Raw genomic sequence first — 21,358 nt, 5'->3', positions numbered from 1 at the left:
TGGCTCAGGTCTTGACCTCACGGTTTGTGGGATCAAGGCCAGGACAGGCTCTGTGCTGACAGCATGGGGCCTGCTTGGGGCTCTCTCTCTTCCTTTCTCTGCCTCTCCCCCATTTGTGTGCGTGCGCTCTCTCTCTCTTTCTCTCTCTCAAAATAAACTTAAAAAAATAAAATAACATAATTTGAAAATGCATTTAATAATCTAACCTGCTGAACATCATAGCTTGGCCTGGCCCATCTTAATCATGCTCAGAACACTTACATCATCCTGCAGTTGGGCAAAATCATTTAACACAATGCCTATTTTATCATAAAGTGTTGAATACCTCATATAATTAGTTGAATATTTTACTGAAAGCAAAAAACAGAATGGCATATGGGCACAGATGGCTGTCAGGTTGTTGACCCTCTTGATCCCTGGCTGACTGGGGGCTGAGGCTTCCTGCTCCAACCCGGCATCATGAGAGAGGATTTCACCACATATCCCTGGCCTGGGAAAAGACCAAAATTAAAAATTCAAAATACAGTTTTTACTGAATGTGTCACCATTGTACAGTAAGAATCGTTAGGTCGGGGACCATCTGTATTCCATATGTGGCTAGGCTTTGTATTGGAAATCTGAGAGAGGGCACAAAATTTTGAGAGTTTGTCTTTGACATCTGAATTTTCAGAATGGTTTCTTATGGGTTGGGAGGGGTTCTACATGGTTTTATAGGCTCTCCAAAATTCTGGAATCAGGTGTTGGTGTGTGTGGGAGGGGTGGGGTGGGGGCAATTTCACAGCTTTTTATCATTTATCAAGAATGAAACAATTACTATATACATTTGAAATATTGAATCAGTGTCAGTAGAGGAAAGAAAACCCAGTAATGACTCGGTCTTTTTATTTCTTTAGAATGAATCTTTGGGTAGGCACAATAAATTGTTTCACAGCATAATTCATTGGGGGCTCTTGAGCTTTAGTTTGTATTATATATTCATAGCTTTTTGTGGCAGCCATAGGCCATGAGTCTTAGGCCTGACATGATGAGTCTACAGGGAGAAGGCTGCAGTTTGTGTTACAGATGCCCTTAAGAGAGTTCCCAGCTGTGTACTCTGCTTTTAAAATGGATGCAAAATTAAACTTACCATAATGACTTCTGTTGAAGTCAGTGAGAATTAGTCTTCAGCTATCCAGGTGCTACAAGATAAAATGACTTATTTAAGCACTCATAAGAGATTTCTGCAGTTGAGAATTGAGGAAATGAACACATGAGTTTATGTCTACTGCATCTTTTTTAATCCTTAAAATGAATATATAAACTTCTGAAAAAGAAACCCCTATCTGAAGCCACACTAAATGAAGGGAATGAATGCTTTCCCCAGATTCTTAAATTCTGAAAGGAAGTCTTCCAAAGAGGTCAGTTGAGAAAGATAGATTTAGAGAAATCTAACTTAGGTTGAATCTTTATCCAAAAGGTCTGTTGTTAGGTTTGGAGAAAGACAACTCTATTGTTCTACCCTCGGGTAGGATTGACTACAGAGATGGGTTCAAAGGGCTCTCTGTTGGAGGGCATGCCTCTGGATCAGGGTTGAGAATGGCATTATTGTTGCCAAATGCTTGGTCTTGATATAGTAAGCACTCTTCCAACATTAACATTAGTTAGAGTGGTGATAGAAACAATCCGAGGGAGTATTCTGAAGAATTTGAGTGAAATAAGGAAGAAGAAAGCAAAGTCCCTGTCTAGAGTTAACCTGATCTTCACTTCAGAATCCTGGAAAGTACTCCAAGAATTGTGGAAACATCAGCTCGTGAACATTGAAGACCCATGCTCAGTGCAAGTGTTTTTACAATCCCAAACCTAAGGTGCCATGTTGCTCTTAATTTGTCTGAGATTGTGAAGCCGCTGTGGCACCCTATCTTCTAACCACATAAGTAAAATTTCTCTCTTTGTAAGCCCACACAGCTTTTCTCCTGGGCTGCAGTTGCATTGGGCTTCTTTACCAATACCAGAATTTAGTGGGCACAGGTGGACATCTCTGGAGCTAGGACTCAGAGCAACCTTTCTAAATGCTGACTCTCCAAGATTCTGCAAAACATGGAAGAAACCTAGGAAACTAGAGCAGCGCTAAACTTCAAATTAAGAGTAGGGTTCCTGATTTCATCGCAGGGTTCTGGCTAGGAATTCCTTACTTGAGCATAAACTGTGTAGCTGTGTCGGTTTCCTGGGGGGACATATCTGGAACCTGTAAGAACTGATGGTGTTTGGGGCTCAGCAAAGCCTGTTTTTGTGAGAAGCCAGTCGGAATGAACTTGCCTCAGTCTGTATTTATTTGCCTTTCCAGATGTCCTTGACTCTAGATGCCACTTTATTCTTGGTTACTTGCCCTGCTGCTTGGATGAGAGGCTCAGAAATGCCTTGGGCCATTGTGAGGTCATGACTTTTCACCGGCCATTGTTACCTCATCTCTTATCATGATCTGGGACTCAGACTTCCTGGTGTCAATGTCAAGATTTTAGAAACCACAGCAGTTCCTGATTCCAAATCGCAGTGTGATAGGACACACAGAACCTCTGAATAGCTCAGGTTAAGTCCCAGACAGTCTGATAAATACAGTCTCCACTGGGATTCTATCTCTTGGGAAAATTTGGACTGATGTAAGAGAAGTTTTATAAAAGAACTGAGAGATAAAGTTTCTCACTTTTCCTTTCTACTTATGAATTATTATTCTAAGATACAGCAGTTTTACATAGTCCCCCAAAGCTATCTTGAAAAACTGAGAAAGCAGTTATATTTTTCTGAGAAACTGTGGCCAGTCTGACTATGTACAGCATTATATTTATGCATCCTTTCTTTTTATCCCCTACTTTGCTCTCCCCCTCATTCTTGTTTCTTTCAATAAAGCATTACCATGTGAATTTAGCCTCAAGTTCTATTTCGTAGGAAATTTGGTCTAAAATAGAACTTAACCACAGAAAGCGATAATCAGATGGACAAGATTAACCTAGTCATTAGATCTTAGATTAAAGGGAAAGGAAAATATGATTATAGAATGGCATCATTTGCTTGCCAATTTTGATTCTACTGTGCCCATGTCTGCCTTCTATGAGAAAAAGAATTGAATGGTGGGGCGAGGGTCTGGATGAGAAATGAACCCAAAAAGCCTCTTATTCCCTTAAAAAACTGTGGGACTGGAGCACAAACAACTCTATTTTTGAAGTAATTCTTCTGAAAGATTGAAAAAGAGGGAATTTTCTGATTCTGGGCAGTTTTCTGATTCTGGGCAATGTCCACATAATACTTAGTTGAGTTGTAGGGCGCCTGGGTGGTTCAGTCCATTAAGCCTCTGGCTCTTGATTTTGGCTCAGGTCATGATCTCATGGGTTTGTGAGTTCGAGCCCTGCATCAGGCTCTATGCTGACATTGTGGAACCTGGTTGGGATTCTCTCTGTCCCTCTTTCTCTGCCCCTGCCTCACTCTCTTGTGTGCTCTCTCTCTCTCGAAATAAACATATAAACTTAAAAAAAAATACTTGAGCCATGGATGAAAGAAATGAAGTAGGCCTTTTTACCCCTACATCAATCAAGCATTGAATGGGGGCTACTTGGAGGGGAATTACAGCCTCAAGCAAAGCTGTTTCCTTTGGCTAAGGGAAAATTCTGGGGAGGAGTTGGGCTCTGGGCACCCACCTAACATTCCTAGAAGCTCAGTGAACAAGTGTTTCAGCCCCGAAGCGGAGTATCTGTGGTTTACTGCAGTGCCCACCCCAGATGTGTTAGTATGTGACTGATTATGATTTAGACTAAAGATCCTGTAGGGAAAAAATGGCTTCAGCAGTTCTAGGTCTCAACCACATCACAGAATCAGTAGTAATCAGTAAGATTTGGAAGTACTTGTGAGAAGGAGGTAAAAGGCCTCACCTTCTAAATTTTGGAAACAAGTGTTATGTAGTGAAATTGGTTGGCGTTATTTGCCTCACTGGAAGCAGCAGGCTTTGGTAGAGTATGGACGCCTGCCAGTAGATGGTGGACGATAGGAATGGGTTTCCCTGGAAGGGAAAGAAGAAATACATGGCAAATGCTAATCAGTATTTAATATTCTTTATTTACAAGAGTTCATGTTGCAGCCTTAAAACATGTCTAGGTTTTGTTGTTGTTGTTGTTGGTGGTGGTGGTGGTGGTGTGTGTGTGTGTTTATTTGAAACCTTAACTGAGATTTATACTTTCCTGGGCGTTAGTTTTTGTTTCACATCAGCCCACATGTGCATCCATTCAAGAGGGTCCTGTTCCCATGTTTCCTTTTTGTTTCTGACCTTTGAAATGATGCACCGTGACTTGACCTTCACCCACATCCTGCTACTCATCTGTTTTCCATTTTTAAGAGGCCTTAAATAATTCCTTTCAAAGGGTCCTCAAACCCAAAACCTAGGGCATCACTTTTTATAAATCTATGCTTAAGGACAGTAAGTAGCAGTTATTTATGTTATTTAAACAGATCAGTCTTACTTGTTTCAATAATAAATTTAATTACATTCTAGGTAGTATACTTATAAATATTTTCTAATGAAGGTACTCCAAATTGAGAAAATGTGAGTTTTTGCCATGAAAGAGTATATGCTTCCCTGAAAAAAAAATCACACACTCTGTAATAAGCAAGTCAAATGGGAAAACTAAGGTTGAACCGGACCACTAAAAATCTATGCAACGTCATATTCAGACTGTTATTGAAACGATTATTGATTCATCAACAGATAGCCTGAAGAGTAGACAGGCACCTCAGTGTGCTGAATGCTGCTTCCGGAGCATTAAAATGTGTTGAGAAATAGTGTCAAGATGATAGCTTTTGAGCTCAGAGAGAATACAGATGGACATAGATCTCCAAGCCCAGGAGCAAGTGTCAGTTGCCAGAGGTGACAGCAACGTGTGCTTCTGTGTAGATGGAGCCTCTGTGCAGTAAAGTGCTCCTGTCTGTAGAGCAGCCACACTAAGAATCTTTTTCCTGAAAAAGTTTGAAATTCTGCACAAGCTGTTCTAGCTTCAAATGGCATATGGACCAACCCAACACTCAGACTGACAAAATTATCCTATTCAGCAATCACATAAGAGCTAATTCATGTAAGAGAAATATTCTGGATAGACTATAACTCCAAATAGAACACATTGAATTGTTACTGCTTATGAGCCTCAGTGACACTGGCCATGAGCTTACCACTTTGTAAGGCAGATTCTGCCTGTGCCAACTTTACTTACAGGCACAACAGAGAACACCATGTTTTGAACTTAAGTTCAAAGATGCTTAAATTTTGATAGGAATTTTTTTTTTTTTGTAGTTCAAACAGAAACCAGTATCTCATATTTGCATGCTCACTAATGTTTTCCATTTATATTAACCCATGTACTAGGGTAGGTTTATTATTATATTTTTACATACATGGGTATCAAATCTCAGGGAATTTCATGAGTAAAACAAGCAGTAAGCATGAAAGTGGGGAATAAAAACTCCCGCATGATAATATCCTTCTACTCCATGTTGCCTTTCATGAAGTAATTCAGGTTATTTGAGGCTTATATGTAGTTAAATAAAAGGGGATAAGATACTATCTGGGAAGTAATTTACAGATGATACGCTATACTTGAAACATTAGAAGTAGATAAAGTGACTACATAAAACTGATGTGAAACTGAAAAGAATAAATGTGGGAAAATCACTACATGTAACATAAGCTTCTTTATATAACCTGAGTTGTTCTTTAAATACCTGCTGCCCAAAGTGATTCTTTATCAGTTGTCTTCTTATCTTTACCTATTTTAAATGTTTGAGACAGACTGGAAATTTATGAATTTATAAAAGCATTTATATACAATGAAACTATCATCCTTAAGCACACACACACACAAACATAGACCCCAACACCATATATAACAGTAAAACACTGTAACATGTATCACCTAATGAAACAATTTGCTTGAAATGCAGGATGGTATTATGGAGACTTTAAGTGATTTAGGCATGACAGCACACATAGCCTGCCTGCAGGTCTCACAATTTGGGAACTGATTATCATTTACTTTAAGTGTAAACTCAATAATATTCATTATCATGAGTGTTATTATGGTATTTTACTGTAGTTATATATAATTTGTATATAAATTATTTAATTTATATAATTTTATATAAAATTTATTTTATATATTTTAATTATATATAAATTGTGGACCCTTACCACAATTTGTAATAGTGAATGTAGTTTAAATACCCATCTTTCAAATTAAATCATGTAAATTTAGATAAAGAACTAGAGTTGAATAGCTACCTTTGCAATATATAGAAAATATTTTGGGGCACCTGGGTGGCTCAGTAAGTTGGGCGTCCGACTTCGGCTCAGGTCATGATCTCCCGTGTCAGGCTCTGGGCTGACAGCTCAGTGCCTGGAGCCTGCTTCAGATTCTGTGTCTCCCTCTCTCTCTCTGCCCCTCCCTTGCTCGCACTCAGTCTCTCTCTCTCTCTCTCTCTCTCTCTCTCTCTCTCTCTCTCAAAAATAAATAAACATTAAAACAATTTTTTTTAATAAAAATATTTTTAGTTCTTGTTCATTCTGTAACCATTGTACAAACATATGTATAAAAGATTTGGTTACAGTCTTCCAAAATACCATAGAGGAGGGCTAACATCATCCTGATACTAAAGCCAGAAAAGATACCAAAACACCAACATTCTCTTGATACCTAAACTAAAACTACCATAAAAGGAAACTACAGGCCAATATCCTTGATGGATATAGATGCAAAATATTTCAATAAAATACTAGCAAATCAATTACACCATTATCAAGTGGGATTTATTCCTGGAATGTAAATATGGTCCAACACATGCAAGTTAATCTGTATGAGACATCACATTAATAGAATGAAAGAAAAGAATCATACAATTAGCTTAACAGACACGGAAAAAGGATTTGACAAAATTCGACATTTATTCGTGATAATGATAAAACTCTTAACAAATTAGGGATAAAAGTAACATATCTCAACATAATAAAGGTCATATATGACAGGCCCCCAGCTAACATCTAACATCATACTCAGTGATGAAATGTTGAAAGATTTTCTTCTAAGATTTGGAACATGATAAGGTCCCACTCTTACCACTCTTTTTCGACATAGTGCAGGAAGTCCTAGCCAGACCAATCAGCCAAGGAAACCAAATACAAAATATTCAAATTGGAAAGGAAGAAGTAAAATTATCTTTGTTGGAAGATAACATGATTCTATATTTTAAAAATTCTAAAGACTCAACCAAAAAACTGTTAGATCCAATCAGCAAATTCTGTAAAGAATTTAGAATACAAAATTAACATACAAAAATCAGTAGTGTTTGTCTATACTAACAATGAATTTTCTTAAAAAGAAGTAAATAGATGCCATTTACAATGGTATCAAAAACAATTAGATACCTAGGAATAAATTTAGGAGGTGAAAGATATCTACTCTGAAAATTACAAGACACTGATGAAAGAAATCAAAGAAGACATGAATAAATGGAAAGATACCCTGTGTTCACAGATTGGAAGAATTAAAATTGTTAAAAATCAATACTACCTAAAGCCATCTATAGATTCAGTGCAGTCCTAATCAAGATGCCAATGACAGTTTTACAGAAGTAGAAAAAAGCACTCCTAAATTTGTGTGGAACCCAAAAGACCCCAAATAACCAAAGAACTTCTGAGAAAGAATAACAAGGCAAGAGACATCATACTTCCTGATTTCAAGCTATATTATAAAATTATAGTAATCAAAATAGTGTAGTTACTGGTATAAAAACAGAAAAGCAGACCAATGGAGCAGAATTGAGAGCCCAGAAATAAAACCAAGCATATATAGTATATTCAACAAGGGAGCCAAAAATACTCAATGGTGAAAAGACTGTCTTTTCAATCAATGGTATAGGGATAATTGGATATTCACATGCAAAAGAATGAAACTGAATATACTACTCACAAAAATTAACTCAAAATGGATTAAAGATTTAAACGTAAGACCTGAAACTGTGAAAGTCCTAGAAGAAAACATAGGAATAAAGCTATTTGACTTGGGTTTTGACAGTGATTTTTTGGATACGATACCTGAAGCATAAGCAACAAATTCAAGCAAGTGGGACTACAAGTTGTATAAGCTTCTGCACAACAAAAGAAACTATCAACAAAGTGAAAAGGCAGCCTATGGAATGAGCAAAGATATTTGCAAACCATATCTGATAAAGAGTTAATATTCAAAATATGTAAGAACTCATACATTAGTACTTTGTATACCTGAAATTAATGTAACATTGTGGGTCAAGTATAGAAAAACAAACTCCTACAACTCAATAGCAAAAAATATCAATCAATGAATCAATTCAATTCAAAGTGGGAAAAGGACCTGAACAGACATTTTCTAAAGAAGATATATGAAAAGCCAACAAAGACATGAAAAGAAAGATATATGAAAGAAAGATATATGAAAGGCCAACAAAGTCATCACTAGTCCCTAGGGATGTGCAAATTAAAACTACAGTATGACACCACCTAATGCCCATTAGATGACCATCAAAAGAAAAGAGATAAATGTTCATATGGTTGTGGAGAAAAGGGAACCCTTATACACTGTTGGTGGGATTGTGAATTGTCGTAGCCACTATGGATACCAGTATGGAGTTCTCCCATATATAGAACTACCAGTAATTCCACTTCTAGGAATATGTATAAAGGTAATGAAACCACTAACTCAGGAAGATATCTGGATCTCCATGTTCATAGCACCATTATTTACAATAACCAGGTCATGGAAACAACCTAAGTGTCCAGTGATGTGATGGCTGAATGGATAAAGAAGTTGTTGTGTATATATACAATGAGATATTATTCAGCCATAAAAAAAACTAGGAAATCCTACCATTTTGTTGACAACATGGATGGACCTTGAAGGCATTGTGCTAAGTCAAATAAGTCAGACAGAGAAAGATAAATACTGTATGATCTCACTTATATGTGAAATGTTAAAATAACATAGCAAAAGAGATCAGACTTGTGGTTACCAGAGGCAGAGAGTACAGGGAGGGAAATTGGGGAAGGTGGTCAAAAGGTACAGGCTTCCAGTTATAAGATAAATACTAAGGGCGTAATGTACAACAAGCTGACATGCAAACACTGCTATATGATATGTAGGAAAGTGGTTAAGAGAGAAAATTCTTTGAGTTCTTATTACCAAGAGAAAATGTTTTTTTCCCCCTTTTTTTTTTTTATTTTTATTTTCTCTATATGAGAAGAAAGATGTTAACTGAACCTGTTCTGGTAATTATTTCACAGTATATATAAATCAAACCATCATTCTATATACCTTAAACTTATAGAGTAATATATGTCAATTATTTCTCAATAAAACTAGAAAAAAAGATTTGATTACATATTCAGGTGGAAATCATTCATACACAATTTAGAGAAGAACATTCATAGCTGACAATGTAATTTTAATTGATATGTTAATATTAAAGACAGGGTAGGATCAAATACTTGGGTAAGAGAGTGAATCAGTTGTCAAGCATGAAACATTTTGTGGGACAAAATATGATAAAATGTCTTTTTTTTAGAATCAGAATTATAGGAAATATAATCACAACAACCTCAATATATTTTCCTTCATTATCCAAATAAAGTTAAAAGTCCTATCCTTTCTGAAATGTAATAACTATTTTGAAACTGCACATTTCTAGTAGCTATATATGAAGTAGATTTTTATAGACTTAGTGAAGACAATAATATCAATTTTATTGGTAAATATACAGATTTTCAGAAAAATAATCTGAATTTGATTTGTTTCATTTATTCTGTTATTAATGTTTCATTTAAGACTACTTATGTTGGTGCGCCTGGGTGGCTCAGTTGGTTAGGCATCCAACTTCAGCTCAGGTCATGATCTCGCGGTCTGTGAGTTCTAGCCTTGCATCAGGCTCTGTGCTGACAGCTCAGAGTCTGGAGCCTGCTTCGGATTTTGTGTCTCCCTCTCTTTGCCCCTCCCCCACTCACTCCTCTGTCTCTCTCTCTCTCTCTCTCTCTCTCTCTCAAAAGTAAACGTTAAAAAAAAAGACTAATGTTGATGTATGTGAGTAGCATTAATATCATTTCATGTCTATGTTGTTTGTTACTGATTATGTTAGCTAATATTTGTGTTTGGAAGGGTACATGGTGAAGACAATTCTTAATGTAAACTAAAAGTGAAATGAATTAGGCTCTCAAAATTATTGACATCATAGCTCTCTTGTTTCCCAAAATCAATATAATTAGAAAACAGATTTTAGGAGGGCTTACTTACTATATGAAATAATCAGCGTCATAAAAAGTGCTGTTTTTAATACCAAAGGCAGACTTTCAGAGTCATAAAACCAGAACATTCACATAAGAACTGGATTTCTTAAGTTTTTAAAAATTCTAACGTGTCTGGAAGTGGAGAAAAAAAATGGTTAAACAATTAAAGGAGGAAAATCCAAGTTTTCAGACCTTTGAAAAATGTGAATTTATCATCATCATAATATTTTCAGTGATTGTTCTTAGGTAAAAACACTACATTCTCAGGATTATTTTGATTCTTACAGTCCAGGATGAATTAAACATTGGGATGAAAAATACTCATATGCACATGTCATAAATTTGAAAAGATTTTGAATTTAACTTCTCTACTTACACTTTGTTGTAAGTACAACAGGCTGACATCTTAGATATTACAGTGTCATTTAACTCCTAGAAGTTAATAATATAGGAATTATTGAGATATATAACTACAGAGTTATTGGAAATATGAAGAAATACTTAGCTAAATCATTGTTTTTATAGGTGTTTTGTTGATCAAACAGATTGCTTATTGTAACGTGTAAAATTTAAATTTGTGATGACTGATTTTCATCTTTGATAAATTTAGTAATAAATGATTCTGTTCAAATACAGCCAAGACAAAATATATATATAGCTAGAGGCATAGAAACATAAATTTTGCACACACTAATAGCCATACTTAATAACTCCAAAACAATCAGGAAAATGACATTAAAAATCCTTGTTCTCTTTATCAGAGTTTGAGTTGTGAACATTTGCTTCTAAATGAAAAATATATCTACACTCAAAAATTAACGTTAACATCCATAACTTTTCACAAATCTATGATAATGGATATTTCATGGAAATTTAATTATGTTGGCTAGTTTATTGATAAAGGCAAAATTGAATAGATTAGGTGCACTGTTCATTTTTTATTAAAATTTCTTAAGAAATGATGAAAGATTGATTATTTATACCCGTAATTCCACCAAAGGAAAATGATAACCCTGGATTCTGTCACAGTGAAGTATTTGTAAGCTATTGATCTGTAGTGGTTAAAGGTCCCACTGGAGAGAAGATATGAGCTAAAATTTTTAGTACCTGAAATGAAACATTGACACTAGATCTGTAAAGTTGCAGACACCAGCCTCTGTCCAAATCCAGATATACTGCTGGCCATTTTGTTTCCCAAAGCAGTGGATGAATCAGAGAATGTAGAGTTGGACAACCTGGTAAATTTTGGTGTGGGACTTTTTTAGCTGAGTATATGATGACTGACTGGTGGTACCCTGTAGGTTTAAATTCTACTACGGTATAGAAAGAAATCTGCACTCATGTTTGTGGCAGAGATCAAGCCAAGGTTTCATTCCAACTACATCCCATTTTACTTGGCAGATGATATCAATAGCTTCTGTGCTGTTGAAACAGTATGATTTCAATAGTGGCTTATGAATTTTGAAGGGGCACAAACATTCAGTCCATAATGGTTTCCATCAGATGTTCACTCTAACTGTTGAGCTGATTTCACAGTGCTTATTCTAGAGTACCCATATTTTGGTAGGATTTAGAAATGTCTGTTTTTGAGGCAATAAACAATTTTAGCCATTTGGGCTTAACAGTGTTGTTTCTGAGAGTCTTAGACATAGTGGAAATGGGAAGGGGTTGGCACCATTGGCAAGATGAAGAATTGGTGTGTAGCTCATCTAGGGGAAAATCATGCTTGTCTTGTGTTTTGGGGACTATATTGAAAAAATACATATTTTTGCTGAATTAATCTTTCATTAACCCTTTCAATACCAAATATTGGTGACGGGTAGATAAGAAAAATACTAAAGACAGCTAAGTAAACTAACTTCTTTTACATAAAAATGTTAGTACAGGAGAGGAAAGTGGGAGGGAAGTGTTCTTTCAGGATGTATGTTAAGAACACGAAGAGATGATTTGGAAGAATCTGTTGAGGGTGTAAGAATACATACGTGTGCACACAGAAATGGAAGTGGAGAGAGAAAAAAAGAGGAGAGAAGATGAAGAAAAGTTCCAGCCAGTGGGTTATTAAGGAATTCCATTCCCCACTGTCAGTCTTTAAAAGACTTCAACAGAGATTTAAGTCTGTATACAAGTTGTCCCACTAATTATATAACTCTGTTAGTCCTCAGGGTGCTTCTTCAGCTTTATTCAGGTTTTTATTTTGTGTGTTCTCACCTCCAAGTTTAGACCTCTACTCAGATGTTCATTTGCACCTGAAATTTAGTGGATTAATTCTGAGCCTAGGAGCACATTGTTGCCATTGTCATCCAGGTGTTGACTGCCATGCCAAGAAATTGAGGCTATTCAGACATGAAATGTATTTTTAGACTAATAATATAAAAAAAAAAAGAGAGGAAAATAGAAGTCCCTGAGATACAAATGATAATTTTTCAAACATCCTGTTTTTATCAGAAAATGCTATATACAGAGTTAAAATATGTCTTATGTGAGTTTATGAAAATGGAGGAAACTTAAATAGGAAAATCACAAACTAGACCTAAGTTTATACCTGAGTTTTCAAAAGCACCAATTTCCTTATGCATTTGCATCCATTTTGGAGTGATGGGGAAAGTGAATGTAGATAGCTCTTTAAGGGAGTTTTATTAAAAAGGGAGACAGTTAAACACTGGAATGGCTGACAGGGAAGAGCCAAAAGGGATCTGTTTCTTTGAGGAGAGAGATGAAAACATTTTATATATGCTTATGAGAATGACACAGTAGAGAACATAAACATCAGGGTGTGGAAGAGAATAGAGTGTGTTACTGGTTATTGAGTTAACAAGAGGGAAGCATCTAGGGCACACATAGGGATTTTATCTTACATGGAAAATGGACACTTCATCAATAGAAACAGGAGTGAAGACAAATCATGAGTACAGCTGCAGGTGAACAATGTAGTAGGAGTTTATGGAAGTCTTTTGATTATTCAATTTTATAGAAAAATAGCAAGTATGCCATCATATAAATATGAGCTTGTGGAGGGGGGATGGGTATTTGAGGAACAAAAAGAAAGAAAACCATGAAATATTTATCTAGGAGAGTGGGAGAAGAAATGGACCAGGAGATGACATAGTCATTGGTCATTAAAATTCAACCTTCTAGTTTTAAAAGATACCAGCCAAAATAGATTTGTGTTTTTCTCTAGCCATGTTTAGCTAAACAGGTGCTTGTATGTAATAACAGCAAAGGTTAAAAATACTAGGGTTATGGATTTGTGAAAGAATGGTCTTTTACAAAAGTTCAACAAAGCCAATGAAGAGCAAAGAAGACAGAAATATATACAAAGGACTGATTTTAATGTTTTTCCATAGAATTTATTCTGCATGAGATGGGAAAATAAACATCAGGTGTGTAAAGTTCAAAGGCAAAGCAAGCTGACTCTATGAGTTTTTGGTCTAGGTGAAGTTGAAGAATTATTAGAGTTGGAATATATGATGAAATGAACTAGAAAGTTAACAGGAGATGGTCTGAATTTAGGATGTTTTATATTGATTTTACAGAGTTTAGACTTACTGGTAATGAAATGACAAGTTCTAGTGCAGGGTCTCAACCTCAGTACTGTCAACATTTCAGACTAGATAATGTGTGTGTGTGTGTGTGTGTGTGTGTGTGTGTAGGCTACCCTGTGCAATGTAGGATAGTTAACAGGATGCTCACTAAACTCTACTCAGGAGCTACCCTCCATTCCTGACCCAGTTGTGAGGACCAACAATGTATTCAGACATGGCCAAATATTTCCGAAAGAAGCAAATTGTCTCCAGATTGAAAACCCCTGCTTTGGAATATGACCATGGGAATGAGTGGCAGAGGTGAAGTAAAGGACAAGATCACCAAAAATGTAGAAGCAAGAGCGTTGAGATAATTATCTACATGTGTATGAAATAATCAAGAATTAAGAGAAAAGTAGTATTGAAGAAAGCTACAATGAAAAGTAGCTACAATTATATATGAGTGAGTGGGGAATGATGATCCATGAGGTTGTTGATAAGAGGTTCAATGGGGAGGTTTCAGGAATTATGACAGGGCAAAGGAGGGAGTGGATTATGAGCCATGTTTGTTTGAGGAGTCTAAAACTTCTTGTGGAGAGCTGTGTACACTGAATGAAGAAGGATAACCCTGTGGAGCTGGGAAGTCAGTAGTTGCAAGGCTATGAATGTTATGAGTATATAGGGATGGGTCAAGTTGAGAGGGCTCAGGACACATTATGGATCCTGAACACACACTCTCAGATACCTAGGAGGTGAGAGGAACCTTATTTGCAGATATTGGGACTCCCTCTTAACTCATCTCTGTGAAGAGTATAAACCTGTAGAAGTATGGTCTTACCTCAAGAGAACTGGGGTCGCTTTTGACTCAAGCCAGAAGGTAGATTCCTTCTTGAGTCCTCTCCATAGACAGTAGAAAAGAGAAAGAGGCTAGATCTTACTCTGAGTGCTATTTGTTTTGATTTCTATACTGGAGGTAAGAGGGACTAGGAAGACTGGATCTTACTCCAAAGTTTCCCACTCACTGGGAGAAGTGATTTTGAGTTGGCCCTTATCAATGCAGGAATTAGAGTTAGACCAGCTCCCTTGGGGCAGACAAGAAACAGAAAAGTGGGATTTGTTTGGACTGTGAATGATTAAGGGGGAGGAATCTATACAAATGTTGGAGAGAGTCACAAGCACTTGATTAAGAAATAGTATCTAATGGACAGAAGGAAGGAAATTAAATTCTTTCTTTGTCTTTGCAAGTCTCACCCTCCAAAGTAGGAAGAATTGCCGTTAATGAGTAAATTAGGAAAATAGTTAAAGAAGCATGAAGTTTAAATTGATCTACCTAATGAAGAGAGAATGGGTACTAATAAGGTTAGGCGAACATTTTTGGTCTAAGGCAGCTGCTGAGTATATGAGATGTGTGTACGTGTGTGTGTATATACGTGTGTATGTAGGTGTTTATGTGTGTGTGTGCATACATATATACCTACATATGTTTATAGAGAGAGTTCAATAAATAAATCATAGATACATCAGATATACATTCAGAGTGGATGTCATACACATACACATGTGTGCGCACGCGCACACACACACACACACACACACAGCCGTATATTACATATTTGGAAAGAGAATGGAGAAACAATTCCAAGAAGTTTGACTTTCTTTATAAAAAGATGAACTTAATATGGGGTCAACTTTACTAAAAATTGAATTATTTAATTGCCTTTTAAATATTTTCAGTATTGGATAGTCTTTTCCAGTAATTTCAGTATGTCTGTGACTCCATACCCAGCCTGTACCAAGAGGTTACAATTGCTTACATACTTAGGGGTATTTAGAACTCAATAAAACTTTGGGATTAGAATAATGTGAGGTTGAGTGACTGCCTTACTGTGATTTAATATTTTCTTTTATTTGTTTAAGTCCCACACTTTTGGGGACATGTATTCAGCAGTGTATCTAAGGAGTCATTCCCAAGTTAATTCAAATCTCAACCCATGTAAACCAGAGTGAGCTCTTCTGGCATTTTTTCATAACCAATGTGTTTATTATCATCTGACCCTTTTTAAAAAACACTCATGGAAATTTAGAAGCGTGCTGTGGAATTTGGTAAATGCACACTGAGGTTACATCATGTTTGAAGAGATATTGTAATATTTAATGACACTATACAGACTGATACTGTCCAAGATTTCAATATGAAACCTGTATATTTTTACTTAATACATGAAAGTGGATATCTTTGTTCGGATTTTAGCCTCATGTTCCAAAAATTTGTTTTTTCACGAGTGTGTTAACTGTGTCAAAGATCAAGGTATTTATTATATTAATAACATTTTCACTATCAGTAGCTAAACACTCTGTCAATACAAACAAAAAAAGAAGATGACTAATTAGCATATCATATTTAAAACTAGGTTATATTCTGGAGTATATAGATATCTGCCTCTAAGAAATTATTCTTCTCACATCTCCACCTCATTTACCTTTTCTTTCCAATTTGTGGTTTATCAAAATGCTAGGACTATATATTGCCCCCTTGTTCTTGTAGATACGTTTCCAGTGAATATGCTTTTTACTTACACCAAGGTAAATCCCAGCATCTCTCTTTCTTCCTCTTACTATCTGATTTTTTAAATTATTACACTGTTTTCCAATTATGATGGTTATCAGATTGCTGCTTCTGATTTTTTTAAATGTGGTTTCTTTGAATGACAAGACAGGGGCCCGAATAGTCAGATTTACCCTGTCTGTATCTTCAGCAATCAAAAATCGAGAGGAAGAACACACCTGCACGTGTGTATTACGTTCACCAAGTTGAGCTGCGGGCACTGTCGTCTCCGACCAGCGCAGGACTTTCTCCTACATGTCTGTCCCTTTCACTCTTTTCATTTGTAGCTGGGAGCTCTTGAGTATATTTTGCTGCATGGTGGTTCCCCAACTACACGAGACTATGAGATCCTAAGCTGTTTTTTAAAATTCTAAGATTTAGAAAGATCCTCCTTTTATTAGATGAAAACAACAACATCAAAAAGCTTTTAACAGAAAATCTTGTAAATGCAATTATCTTGCAGTTTCTTCAAGGACACAACGATCTCCAGGAAACGTAGTGCTTTTTCAGAGTCTCTGTAGCATCACCCTGGAGAGATCCGTATTATTCACTTTTTTGGGTTAAGGTAACATAGCTGCTTAAGGAAATGAAAGGATTCATTAGAGGAGGCATCTCTGAATTCTTTAAAAGCTCAGCTCAAATTTTGTCTATTCATTGTTTTGTTCATGGCCTTAATAGAATGAAACTTGGTGTGAGAATGGGTAAAACTGGGAAAGGTGCTGGTAAGAGAACAGTCACAGCCGGAAGAGTCAGTCCTCAAAGTGACTTGAGGGAAGGTCAGCATTAGTGGGGTGGGGAAGTTGTGAGTGAAAGGAGGGATATACACTGAGGAAAGAAAAGAGGGATGATTGAAAGGGAATGGAGCAAGGCTGACGTCAAAACCCTTCACAAATTTAGACTCTTACCGATAAAGAATACAGATAAAATATACTTGTGTGGGTAGAGTTGGTTCCTCTGACTGACAGTGCTTGGGGGCATCCGGGGGCCACCGCGGAGGCACCGAAACATACCCCACCATCAGTTTGTCTCACATTCTGCTTACGTAGCACATGCCAGAACTCAGGGCCACTCTGCTGTGTGCCCTTGGGGAGAAGAACATAGGAAGATTATTCATTTTTTCCTCTCCCTTAAAAGAAAATAAAATGAATTAGAGAAATAGACCAGCTAAATGAACAGGTATTTAACTTGAGGTACTGTTGGTTTCACCCTGAATGGATTCTTTCTGTGTGTTATTTTCCTGTCCTCTACTCCCAAAACACAATGTCATGCTTGAAGCAGAGAGATTTTCCTTCAGCACGATGAGCTCTCGTCTGCACATCTTCTGAGTCTCAATGCAGGGCATGTTACCAGGTACATCGCAGGCAGCCTCGCACCGTTTACGGGGGCTTGTTTGTCAAAGTTCACAGCTTAGCAACATTTACTGCTACTCTAACTTTCTCTGCAGTGTTATGGTTGCAATTATTTGGTGTTATTCTGGGAGTTAATTGCCAGGAAACAAAATTAAGGGAGCATGTCTGATCCTTTCCCTCCTCTGAGACTACTGAAAAAAAGAATTGAAAAGAGGTGAGCCTTAATATCAATCCAGCATGGGCCATTTCTCTTGTCATTGGTCTCGTTGAAGGAGCTCACTTCAGGAGAGTCACAAAGAGGTCAGAAGATTTTAAACTGCCAACTTAGATCTGCATTACAACTTCCCAAGACTTTTCAACAATTTGGTGTGGATATGCTGAAAATCTAGCTCATTTCTCCATCAAGAGGTTGCAGAATAAAATTCTGGTCTTCATTGTGCTAATAGAGCAGCTCTTGGAGAAAGATTTAAATGAAGCATTCTAGTCGCGATTATCTTGAAAAGCCATTATATATTAAATTATTAGGAGAAAAAGATTTAAATCATTTGAGATAACTGAATGACATCATTGATAAAATGCAATCAAATGGTGACTGGGGCTGAAGAATGTGTGGAATATGTTTGGATCGTTAAGCCTTAAAGAGGATCACCTCAAAGAGGACATTAAATTCAGAGGGGTTTGTGTCATCACTAGTATATCCATCATCGTGGGGTTACTCAGAGTTTACTGAGAAACAGGAAAAGTGCCACCTCAGCCCATTTTCCTCTTAAGAGGGAGAATGGTTTCCTTATTGCAGCCATCCCTTAATAATGCTCGGATCTGCTCTGTGTTGACCGTTACACCTCACTGTCAACGACAGAGGGTGCCTCTCGGCTCTCAGCAGCGCCAGGGTGCTCTTGCCCACGCTCAGCGTCTTCTGCCCTCAGCTTCCTATCTGTCTTGGCCTGAGCTTCTCGTAATAACCGGATGTTCATTTCACATTCAAATAATTAGAGAGGAAACTATTTGTCTTAATTGCTGAGCCTCCAACAGATGTTTTGTTAATAGTGGTAAGACATCCTCATCTAAACTATTGCGTTAAGATGGGAAAACACTGCCTGGTGCTAGCATTTGAATTGTTATAACTTTGAAAATGTTCACATTCTACTTTGAAGGGCAAATACACTTAAAATTAAGGCATCATTATATAATTTAGTAACATCCCATGAGCACACAATTGATTTGTACTTGCTTTGCACATTAATAGGATTTGTGCACACGTCAAACCATACTATAGAGATAATTCTGGTAGGGTTATGATGTAAAAATATTGGCTTTTGTGGGGAACAGAATTTTTTAAACTTCTTTGGCTAGTAAAGATTTTTTGTCAGACTATAATGTAAATTTTAGATAATATAATGTTTTCATGAATTCACTAGTTTTTATGAGCCAAATATTTAGGAACATGCGAAGTTTGTTTTGTTTGTTTGCTTTTAGCTAAACAATGCAACTTCTGTGTATGGTCCTCCTCTCAAAAAACTTTTTAAGTTATTTTCCTTCTTGAAACCACTTAATAATTATGATCATGTGAAAGGCACAGATTTATCACATTCCTGATCAAGGGGGTAAATTTCATTTCCAAATACTGGAAATTGTCTCTCCTTCATCTGGACAAAGACACAAGCCTAGCAATGTGAGACTTTGGAATTAGGCTGGAACATTTTAAATGACCTTTTTTTTTTTTTTTAAACCATCACCTTTGAGTTGAGGCTGTTAAGATATATAAAGTTTGTTACCTCTAAGAATTTATCCACAAATAATCCTCATTGTATTTTATTTTGGCCTTGGCTTAGTCACATACTGAGTAATATTAAGAATGATGTGCCAAATTGTATTGTTCATCTTGTTTCAAGGAAGACATCTATGAATCTAATAACAGACTGTGATCACCTTTACTTAGCAAAGCAGGGAGAAAGAGGCCAAAGGCAAGATATGTATATCTATACATCTATATATCTATATATCTATATCTGTATCTATGTCTATGTCTATGTCTATGTCTATGTCTATATCTCTAGCCTTGGCATTCAGTAGATTAGTATTCCAGTTTGGGCCTTAGGTTATGATCTGATGTGACATAACAGGTCATTTAATTTCTCTAAGATTAATTTCCCTGATCTGTAAAATGTCAGTAATGTAAGATTTAGTGGGAAGACTTAAGAAATTAATTTATGAACATGATTTGCAAGCTCTAAATTATTATACAGGTATTATTATTATTTCTTCTCAACCTAGTATTCATAGTTACTGCCAACTGGAATATCAAGTCTGACCTATGGTTTTCCCAATTATAACCTACATGGCTTCTAACTTAATTGGTCAATTTCTAAGAGTAGATTGCTAATTTTTGGTGTGCTCTTGTGTTATCATAATAAGATACCAAATATCCCAGTATGATAATCATGCTTTTCCAATGTAGACTTGCCTAGAATAAGAATTCTCTATGTAGGACTAAGACAAACTAACCAGATCATGTGGTGCAGTATACATCAATAACACAGTTATGTGGTTAGAAGATTACAGATTCTTTTTGAATCACTTGAAATTTACATATACACACACTTATTTTTTTAATTATTTAAAATCTTGTCAAGCAATAGTAGACATACAAGAAGATACAAATGCACGTTTGTATAAATACTGACTACTGTGTAATTTTCCTTGGCTAAAAGTATATTAACATGAGATTGAAGGGTTTCCAGGAGAGGTGGTGGCAGCTCTCATGTAAGTTTAAGGAGGATTACATGAAATTATGGCCAAAGTCTACTTTAGAACAAATTACTAGAACATAGGAGGACATAAAATAACCATAAGAAGAATCCACAAGGAAGATGTAATAATTCTAAATGAGTAGGCAACAATAAATAACACAGCCTAAAAATATAGGAAGAGAAAAATCGTAGAGAACTCAGAAATAGACCAACACAAATATGTCTAACTGATTTTTGATAAAGGTGCAAAAGCAATTCATTGTAAGAAGGATAGTCTTTTCAATAAATGGTGCTCAAGTAGTTATAAAATAAAATTTAAATTTTATTTAGGTTAAGAAATAGGAGACAACATTCAGAATCTAAGGCTATATAAAGAGCTCTTAGATTTGAACATCAAAAACATGATCAAAAAAGAAAAAAAAAAGGATAACTTGAACCTCATAAAATTTCAAAATTTTTCTCTCAAAAAGACCCAGTGAAGAGGATGAAAATACAAGTGCAGTGGGAGAAATTTTTTAAAAACAATTTAAAGTTTATTCTGGTATTTATTTTGAGAGAGAGAGAGAGAGCAGAGGGAGGGGCAGAGATAGAGGAGAGAATCCTGGGCTGACAGCATGGAACCTAGTGGGAGGCTCCATCTCATGAACCATGAGATCATGACCTGAGCTGAAATCAAGAGTCAGACACTTAACTGACTGAGCTACCCAGGCACCCCAGGAAATATTTGAATACCATATATCTTATAAACATCTCAAAACTCAAGAGGAAAAAAAAAATAAGTACTTCATTTAGAAAAGGGACAAAAATCATGAACA

At 36.3% G+C, this 21,358-nt stretch overlaps 1 long non-coding RNA gene across 1 annotated transcript; it reads right to left on the bottom strand.

Annotated features, from left to right (window-relative positions):
* Nucleotides 1–331: 331 nt before the first annotated feature.
* LOC125914444 (uncharacterized) lies at nucleotides 332–1,180 on the bottom strand. Its single transcript, XR_007455313.1, has 2 exons — nucleotides 1,127–1,180; nucleotides 332–490 (listed from the first exon to the last, which is right to left on the bottom strand). It is a non-coding gene; the product is annotated as an uncharacterized LOC125914444 (long non-coding RNA).
* Between the last annotated feature and the right edge of the window lie 20,178 nt (nucleotides 1,181–21,358).

This window comes from Panthera uncia (assembly GCF_023721935.1).
Source record: "Panthera uncia isolate 11264 chromosome D3 unlocalized genomic scaffold, Puncia_PCG_1.0 HiC_scaffold_8, whole genome shotgun sequence".
Taxonomy (NCBI): domain Eukaryota; kingdom Metazoa; phylum Chordata; class Mammalia; order Carnivora; family Felidae; genus Panthera; species Panthera uncia.
This window is presented reverse-complemented; position numbering and strand designations above follow the sequence as displayed.